General features: G+C 43.7%; 1 pseudogene; it reads left to right on the forward strand.

Moving 5' to 3' along the window:
• The first annotated feature begins 3,215 nt into the window (after positions 1–3,215).
• LOC123083926 (uncharacterized) lies at positions 3,216–10,516 on the forward strand (annotated as a pseudogene).

A 10,516-nucleotide genomic window follows, 5' to 3' on the forward strand; every position in this document is an offset into this window, starting at 1 on the left:
TGTAAAACCCCCGTGTGTAGCATCTCTCGGTGGGTCGCGCCTCTCGATGCTTCGATTGGTCACCAGATGTCGGCGCTCTTGGAAAATATACTGTGATACGAGTCATTACATGATACCGTGCTCGGCATGGTGCGTCAGATCTGCATCGAAGGCATAGGATCAACTCATTTGTTTATATACAGGATATTTTGCGTCTAGCCCCCCAAAAGTTGTGCCTACATGCAAAATCATAGTAGTTGTTCAAAATATTTATCCAGATGAACAACTACCGATTGTTTCCAAATGAACTAGTATGTCATAATTTTCTAAAACACTAATACTCGATGATCACAAGCAGAAGCAGTCCCTGTTTTTGCGTTACTCACTTTTCTTGAAAGCTGCATATAAGTTCTTTTTTACTCAGATGTGTGTCAGTAGCGTCTTTCCATGGTGATAGGTAGATTTTTAGTTCATCATTGTGCCCGTGAGACAGAAATGCCCCAAGCTGAAAACGAGATGAGAGTTTGACATGGTGTAATGCAAAGCTGCAACCGGCAATATAGAAAAGTTTAAGGTCTGTTTTGTATATTTGGTAATGGATGTCTGACTATTTAATCCTCTACTTTGGGCACAGATCACAACTTCTTGTATCACGGTATCGTATCAATGCCCGTATCACTGGATATATGCACTCGTGCGTGATTTCTTCTGGCACTTTTCAGTTAGTCTCCTCTAGAACTGAACTCTTCTCCAAGTTGATCCATGCTTTAGTGTTGAAAGCACTTTCGACCAAGTTTGAGTGCCTAAACGCACTCTGCAAAATATGAAGAAGTGTTGTAATAATATCATAATAAGAATATTTCTGCAGAAATGAATACTCTACAAGTAAATGTTGTGGTCTCGTGTTTAATTTATGATGCAAAAAGGCTCAAAATACTATATATATAAATGTGCTATCAGTGTTTTCGCTGACTCGTTTACTGATTGAGGCACGAACTTGACGCCACTATAGGCAGTGTCCTATGTTATGCAGACGCAGTGTCGTGGCTCTGTTCACGTTGCGGTGACGTCACGTTTAGTGTGAGCGCGCGGGACGGACGTGAGACACGGCTTTAGAAGCACGAGAAGGACAGCCGTGCTCCTCTTTTCCTGATGTTTTTCTTATCAGCAACTTTGTTAACAAATGTAATTTGGTTCCCTATATCGTGTTAATATTCCTTTCTATTAATTTTTGAGAGGCATTGGTGTGACACGCATGCTCGCATATTATGTGCAGGCACGAACAGTGACGTACTAGAGGCACGAGCGTGAAGCAAAGGGAGGCACAGACATGAAGGCTCGTGACGCACAGACGTGAAGTCATGCCTGTGTTTTGCAGATGTTTCAGTGACACATTTTCACTGCAGGAGGCACGATGTTAGTAGAACTTGAGGCAAGTTCGTGCCTATATGCTGCATGTGTTTTCACTGCCACGAGTGACTGTGAGTGGCATGAAAGTGTAGCCCCTGGAGTCACTATTAGAGTTGTGTCAAATATTATTGTACAAGGTAGGTTACAGTTGGACTTCGAGTCGTACGGTGTGTAGACAGGATATAGAGTCGTGTCCAAGCAGAACACTTGTATCGTAGGCCTCTCATATATAGTGGGATTAGACACATGATGTAATCTATGCCAACATAATAGCACAGGCATGCAGGGGAAGCCGGCGGCGTGTGCCGACGCCCAGGTGGCCAATGTGCGGTATTGTAGCGGTGTTATGGGGAGGAGCGCACGTAGTCCGGCCCCGGGGATGTAGCCATATCGGTGAACCCCGTTAACAAATCTCGGTGTCGTGCTTGTGTGATTGCTTGATTCTCGGTAGATCGACGGTGGCCTCGGTTTTATTCTAACAGTCACGTTGTTAGCCCCACGAGAATGCGAGGCGTCCCCTCCTGTGGGTGTGTGAACGCCACATGGCCTCGCTCCGGAAACCCAGCGGTTCGAAGGGCGTGTCCTCTGGTTGGGATACGAATGCCACGTGGCGTCACTCCGAAAACCCAGCGGTCCGACGAGCGTCTTCTCCGATGAGGGTGTGAACGCCGCGTGACGCAGCTCCGACTCATCGCTCGAGGCTAAGGTCTGGCTATATAAGCGGGACCGCGTCCCTCAACCTTAGCCACATCCTCTTCCTCCCTTTGCCCGTCGCCAACCCATCCATTTCTCTTGCTCTTTTCTCTCCTGACCCCCTCCACCATGGCTAGGAAGAAGAAGACTACTCCAAAGCGTCGCTTCGAGATGCAGGAGCGAGATCCGGGCTGGCGAGGGTTCCTCCTTTGTAAGTTGACTCTGCTTCCACCTCTTGTGTTTTCTCTCTCTTCCTGATACTTGATTTAGTTGTGAATTACTGTTTTCAGGTTCCTTCTAATATGATGGGGATGTGTCTTGCTGATACTGGATCAAAGTCAACTGGAGCTAGGCTTAGGTTGCTTCGCGAACTTCAACAGAAACCCCATACAGCAGGGGCGGAGCCAGCATGTTAGCATTGGGTTCTAATGAACCCAACGACTTTTCTTGGTCTAGCATACGTACACAGATACGTACTCCTGTGAACCCAACGAAAAACAAGGGATGAACCCATCAAGTTCCAACGCCAAGTGAGCAGCCTAATAAAAAAAGCCCAAAAGCCCACTAGTAAATTGCCTCTCTAGTCCATGCTAATTAAATACCCGTATACTTTAATAGTTAGTACTAATTAAATACCTGGTGCATTGTTACGAAATAACAAATGATAATATTTTGGCTTTGCACTCTGAAATAACATAAGTGATATTATGTTTCTCTCTGTAATGTATTTTTAGTGCTATATTTTTTGTTCTTCCTTGAAGGGGACTACTATATATTTGATGTAAGGTGGTGTGAAATTGGACTTTACATTGAATTAATCAGACCAAATCCTCACAATAAGATAATGAGTGAACCCATCGACTAAATTTTCTGGCTCCGCCCCAGCCATACAGTAGGATACCAACAGCATGAGGATGTATCTTCTAGCGGATTAGGGGGCAGTTCTAGAGGCGATCAGACCGAGTGTCCCTTGTTAATTAAGCTTGATAAGCCGCGGGATCAGACCCGTGCCTCGGATTCGAAGGAGTTCGGCCTAGTAATTACTGGAGCGGAGTACAAGGCCATGGGCATCGACGGCTTGACGCATCGTCCTACGAGTCCAAATGACAAGTACGCTTCTACCCCTACGCGCGATGCACCCTGTTGAACGTATGCACCCGGCCCACTGCGCACCGCGCGAAACGTGCCATTGCATCGAGCGCTCCGCTGCGCACCGGCGCATGGACCGGGCGTAGCTCCGTTGCACGACCCATGTGCCCCTGATTTGCCACTGCCGGCGCATGTGAAGTTTCCAGCCGCAGCGTCTCCCTCCCCTCTCTCTCTCCCTCCCTCCCTCCCCTTCGTTTCGCATTCACAGGAAGCTGCGTCCGCGTGCCGCCGGCCGTACCCGCCCCCTCCGGCGTCGCCGCGCCGAATCCACTCGTCCGGCTTCGGCGGCGCCATGGGGCCCAGTCCAAGCCAGCCCAAGGCCCGTCGGCTCGCCAGAAATCGCTGGCCACACCGAGGTAACTTTTCCCCCAACCTTTCCTTTTTGGATGCGATGCGGCGCCATTAGTGACCGATCCAGACCAAGCTCACCGTGTATCCTCTATGTTCCTAGTGACCCAATGCAGGAGTTTAAGTGCATTCAGCACTACGATCGTGAGCATATGTCTAAGTTGAATGAAAAGCGGCTGCGGACCAAACATTGCGATGTTTGTTTGACGTGTGAGCTTAAGGCTTTGTCTGCCCGCCGCTCGGGTGGTGAGGAGAAGACGGAGAGGAAGAAGAACAGGTCAGCAAGACGCACTGCTGCCAGGGAGCCTGCAAAACCAAACAGCAGCGCTTCCTGGGTTTGCTTGGAGTGCGGTAGCTTTTTTTGTGGTGGTGCAGGATTCGAGGCAGAGGGCCATGTTAGAGCACATCACAAGGAGCAACCTGAGCATCGGTGGTTTGCCAACACCTATGATAAAGATGTACTGTACTGTTGTGAGTGTAACCAGAAGGTTCCACTCAAGGTTTTTAAGTATCGTCCATCACAATCAGCAGAAGCTTCAACTGAGTTAGAGGCAAACACCAACCCGCTTGATCCGAAGGATGATGAAGGTTTGGACAAGAAGGAGGTGGTGACACCGCAGATGAAACCGGTGGAGGCGGAGGGCAAGGGATCCAGCAGTTCGTCATCTCCTCGCTCGGAGGATGATGATGGTTTGGGCAAGAAGGAGGTGGTGACACCGCAGATGAAACCGGTGGAGACGGAGGACAAGGGATCCAGCAGTCCATCATCTCCTCACTCTGAGGACATAACCAAGGAGCCTGTTTCCATATGCCAGTCAGAGGAGATAGCCAAGGAGGACGTTGCCAAATATAATGTCATCAGGGGGCTGCGGAATCCCGGCAACACCTGTTTTTTCAATGCCATGCTGCAGTGCTTATTGGCCCTTGACCCACTGCGCAGCGTAATGATGGGACAAAACGTTTGCAAAGGGCCAATTGCTGCGCTTTTCAAAGAGCTCTTTGTCAACACAAGTCCTTCAAGCAATGCAAAAGGCTGCCTTGACCCAACAAAACTGCTTGCATCTGTCTGCTCAAAGTGGCCCCAATTCAGTACCGGCGGAATGGAGGATGCCGAAGAACTCATCCAATGTTTTCTTCATGGTTTGGATGAAGAGGAAGATGAAGCACATCAACCTTCAATGGATGCTTCAAAGAAGGTCACAATTGTCAATTCCATCTTTGCAGGCGAGGAGTGTAGTGCTCTAACCAGCACAGAATGTGTACACAGTTCCAAGGAGAAACATGAAGAGACCCTTATATTCCGACTGGCAATTCCAGATAGGAAGCTCCCTGCTGTAGCTTCGAGGAGCAATAAAGCTGATGCTGAGGCACATGATGGCGATGATCTTGTATCAGTTGAGGATTGCTTCTCCTTATACACCAAGGAAGAGTTGATATCTGATTGGCTCTGTGAGTCTTGTACTGATGCAGCTAACACAAAACTTGTTGTGGAGTCAGGTGGTGACGATAACCAAAATGACCAGAAACAGAAACAGGAAACAACAAAAATTTCAGAGCTGCAAGGAAAAGAATGATTATAACCAAAGCTCCAGATGTAATGGTGATTAGTTTGATCAGGCAAAAAAGGCTCCTAATCCTGCTGGATATGATAAATTGGAAGGACATGTGTGTTTCAAGGAGATTCTTAATATGCAGCCATACATGGGCGAAAGGTAGGTATTGTTTCTTTGACTGACTGAATATGAAATCATTTTTAATAGTCTTGTTCGAATGGATAAGAAATTACCTGAATCTGAAAACTTGTTTGACCGACTATTATAGGAAAAAACATTCCTTGACTGACTGAATATAGATCCATGCATCAACCAGAGTAGTAGCGCAGTGTTAGTAACTACTCCAGCTATCTTCAAGCATGAAGCAGTAACTAATTAATAAATACAACTCAAATTTAGAAATAATTGATCAATAAAAAAACCAACCGTCCGTCCAAATTAAACAAAACAGAAACTAGTATAACTGAAGTTAGTTCAGCTTAATTAGGTCCATGAATGAAAAAGCTGGAGCAGCTAGATTAGCTAGGACCCATGACATGAAAATGAACTATAATTGCTGACTTAGTATTCTTTTGTCCCTCGTTAGCGACAAACAAAGGCATGCATACTTACTGTTCCTAGCTTTGAAAATGAACCTTTTATTAACTAACTCTACACTCTCAGCTCCCTTCCTAACCAAAGAAGATCTCCAACCACTACCTAGCTATTAATCATCCTTATGTAGTTTCAGACAATTATTCAGACTGAACTGGGTCTGAATATTTTTGAATTTGGCATCTCAGTATTTGTGATTTATGAGCGAGCGACAGTACTGTACAGCTCTACGACTGCTCTGGTCATCACTATTTCCTGTAATTTTCAGGTTTGACGAGAATGACAATAACACCTACCGTCTAGTTGGTGTTGCTCAACACATTGGAGATCGGAAAGGAGGTCATTATATTGTGTATGTAAGAGCTAGCAAGATGAATGGTCAGGAACATCAAAGCAATGACAAGTCTTGGTTTTATGCAAGCGATGAGATGATCAGAGAAGCCAGCTTGCAGGACGTTCTTGATTGCGAGGCCTACATTCTTTTTTATGAAAGGGTGGGGAACTAAGACTTTATAAGTTATTCTGTGTTTGTTGGCATGTTTATTTAAATGTCAATGTTCTGTTTGCAGTGTTCAAATCATGATGCCCAATCTTCTGCCAATGTCACGAGTGAGGAATCTGGACTTGCCAACCTTCTGCCAATGTTGCCCAATCTTGTCGGTGATTTGATTCCTCCACCCATGGATGACTTGGTCCCATGGGATGAGCAGAGGAGCCCCAGCCGGGATAAAAGGAGAGAACAGGGAGCGGACAAGAAAATGCCACATTGCTACCTATGTTTTGGGAGTTTCTTGATGAGTATGTTTATCTCACTTTTCTATGTTTTTTGTCTCATGGTGCTCAATGGGTTTCACCTCTAGCCTACCCCAACTTGTTTGGGACTAAAGTCTTTGTTGTTGTTGTTGTTATTGTTTCTGCTCAACGGGTTCTAATCCAGACAACTTCGTTTTGATAGGTTTACTCTATCCGGAGAAACGATGTCATATTACCGTTTTCAATTGTGGGGCATGCTTGTGAGAGGTTCTGGATCAAGGGAACTGCACATCCTCTACTCGCATCTCTTGAGTCGGTCAAAGGACCTTGCAATGGGAGTCTGCAATGGCGGCGAAAGGTATAATTTTGACAAATTTATCTCTTCAATCTTGGAAAAATTGGTTATGTAGCACCCAAATAGGTCACCTTTAGAAAGCTAGCACCAAAATGTCTTGGTACACTTAAATAACACTACAAAGGTTACACATTTTAGTTGTTTAGCACGGTGTCATATTCTCCATCCAAGGCAGTTATTTAGGACCAATGTATCCTTGTTTCAATCATACAGCTAGTACAGAGGCACCACTCTTTCAAGCTTTGGATGTTTCTTGGCTAACTGTGATCCACATTGAGTAATTGTTCTTGTATCCTATCCTGTAGTTTTTTTGCACCAACAGTTGGATCTTTCCTGAAGATACCCTCCCCCTTCGAAGCTTCCTTTCCTGTTACTTTACCAGTACTAGCACAAGTATGCTCCAATTCTGAAATCACAATTACCTTTTTTTCAAAAGGGGACAAATCACAATCACCTGCATGAAAACCAAGCTATAAGATTGTGTGCTGATATGTGCTGAAAATTTTTCCCTTTAAATTAGTAGCCATCACTTTCCCTTCAAATTAGTAGCCACCTTATTTTCCTTATGATTCCTTGATTTTAATATCATAGTACTAATTACTAAATACTGTAAACAGGCTGAGGGTGAAGTTAACAGAAATTGCCCGGAAGTATATGCTGGAACTTGTAACAAGTTTGAAAATAAAGCTGACAGAATGCAACAGGAATTTAATCCAGCAGCTCGAGTTAAAATTTCTTGAAATGCCCAAAAAGTAATGTTCTCAATCCCTTCCCTTTTATATCATTATTTATTTATGCAACTCAGTTCTATTTTAGTGCTTAATTAGAGACTGCTGTATATATTTTTTCAGGCATGAAAAGCTAGAGGATTGTTTTGGCGCTGCTTTGCTTAGAGAAATGAGTGTACATGGTCATGTTGAGAAGCAAATCATGACACCTTTGCCTGATAAATGCGCCTTGGTTCAGGCACTTGTCGAACATGTGATTAGCAAACATAAAGCTGGGTACTCGTGGGAAGGTGATTTTGGCTTAAATGATATGGATGCCTACGATGGCAAGGTGGTCATCACAAAAAGTCCGAAGTTATTTGATATACAGCCTGAAATATCGCCCGAGATGGTCACTGCGATGGAGAAGGATTTTAAAAGTATTGCAACAAAAGTGGTGCAAAAATTCATGCAGTCTCAGATTTACGTTCCTTATTTGTCACCTTTTCATGCTTTCTTGAGTGGCATGGGACTATATGCTACCTGGTGGTCGGACCGACTCAAGACAAAGGATTTGCGAGAACTGATACTCCATTATCCCTTTTTCAAGCCTTCAAGGGCTCGTTTGAATTTGCTGGTAGGCATCTTTGATGCATGGAGATCGTTCGATCAGAATGATACAAGTCCTTTATTTAAGAAGATCTTGAAGGAGTCGAAGGATCTTTATGGTTAGGGAAGATGACTGCGGTTGTTAATCAAATCATTATTGATGTTTTCGAGTACAAAGGCGCTGCATATTATGAAGACGAGCTACAGTACATGATTGAATTATTGAGGCATCTTGCAGTACATGGCACTGAGAAATCCTTTGACTGCCATGTTGATGGCCCCCGCAAGCAACTGGTACAAAATCTCGATGAACTGGAGGTCGGAGGTGCTTATTATCTCGAAGAGTTTGTGATGCTTGCCTTAACTTCTTTGTTAGAGAAATCGGCAATGAAAGACATGTATGTCGTTGCAGCCCACTACTCAATTTTATTTTATTTTCTGTTTAGTTTTATTAACTGCTAGGTATTATATGATCTACAGGTTGGAGTCTGTTTGGGAGTGCTACAAGAATTGCAATTACTCCTATCAGAAGTAAATTAGCAATGATTCGTGGAGGGGAAAGATGTGGCCGAGCTCCTTATGTAGGTACATCCACTTTGAACGTCTACTAATATCCCATTCACATTTTCTCCCATCAGATGCAATGTTTTTAAATAAGATAATGTTTTAATTATTGAGTATACCTTTTCCTCTTCACTTTGATTTGTTTCTTTTTCTTCTCTTGATGCATTGCAGCGTTGAAGTGCTTCTCCACACAACAACAAAAAATGCAGACAAAAGGAGAGAATCCCATAAAAATAGTTATGAGAGAAAAAACAGTGTGTGTGTGTTAATTTGATATTTTTTACAGTACCCTGGTACTCCAATCACCCGTATCGGAGTACCAAGCAAATGAAGTTGTCCATGATAAAGGGCAACTAGTCATTTTACCAATACTACTTTGGACTTTCACATCATCCCGTGGGGGTCGATAGCTGCCCATTGTTCGGTAAAATAAAAAAGAAACTCCCGATCATTCAGCGGAGCTTTTTCTATCGAGTGGTGGTGGCGTTGCCAGCCCAATCCTTTCCTCAGTTCGCAGTCCCGGTGAGGAAACAAAACGCATAGAGCCATAGAGGAAACCAGGGGCAGCAGGTTAGCTGCCATTTTTCTGCGAACTGATCACTTGATCTGAGGATTTCTGAAGTTGTTGTTTTGATCACACATATACAGATATACAGATGAATTAGAATAATCTGTAGAACGAGTATGGCCGTGGTTAAATGGACAATGGCGACCTTAAGGTAGAAAACTATCATGCTCAAGTAGAATTATTTTTTATTTCCAATATTCACTGATACCTCTTACTTGAAGTTGTACTGATGTTATTGCGGAGGGTTCAGATGGTATTTGGTATGCCTGTTTCCATTTATCCTCTTAGTTCTGTTGTTGCGTCCTACAATCTCTAGGAATGTAATTTGCTTAGTTTCCTTCATTCAGTTTTACTAGTTTAGTTTCCCGGAAAAGAAAGAGCTTGTCAATTTTGTTGCATAATCAAGAACAAAGGAATTTCTTCTCAAGTCTGGTATTTGTACTGTACAGCTTAATTGTTCCACCAAATGATAGCAAAGCCTTCTTTATGTTCACTGCAAGAAGTAGGCACATCACCATATTATTCAAATGGTGTCTTATCAGAGTTATAACAGTTTTGTGATCTTAAAATCATCTCTATCAGAGTTATAACAGTTTTGTGATCTTAAAATCATCTCTTCTTTGTTCCCTTATTCTTATGCAAAATGTATTTGCTCTTTTTTATTCAAAGGCTTTTACTGAAGCTTGTTGATATTTTAGTCAGCCATGGTATTAATTGTCTGCGATATGCTTTATGGATCGTTATATCATTCTTCGCAGTTAGGTGATGGACATGTCTCCCCGTCTATTTTGTGAGCAATTCAATGGTGCTACATATCCCTTGCAAATGGCCTCTACATGGAAGAGAGCTGTCAGTGGCTTGCCGACTGCACGAAGACGACGAACCACACCTGATTACAATGGCCTCTACATGGATTAGCTAGTGAAGCTAGATATGAACCTGGATTCTGTTTTGCTCTGTTTGGGTCATCAGGGTAGTCAGTGTAATGTTGCTCTTTCATTTGTACGAGTAGGTAACTGCTGTTGTATCTGGGAACCTGATGTACACTGACTTTGCAATGGAGCCATGGAGTTGCAGACTTACTATTTGTCAAAAAGGTTAATTACTGGATTCTGATTTGCAAGTTTATGTTAGTACTGAATTTTGATTTGTAGAGTTAAGTGCCCTTAGCCCTCAGGCACTGCCGGGTGCCTTCCCCTTGCAACCGCGGCAATTTCCCATGTTGAGGTCTTGA

Source organism: Triticum aestivum, chromosome 4A, assembly GCF_018294505.1.
Source record: "Triticum aestivum cultivar Chinese Spring chromosome 4A, IWGSC CS RefSeq v2.1, whole genome shotgun sequence".
In the NCBI taxonomy this organism is placed as follows: Eukaryota; Viridiplantae; Streptophyta; class Magnoliopsida; order Poales; family Poaceae; genus Triticum; species Triticum aestivum.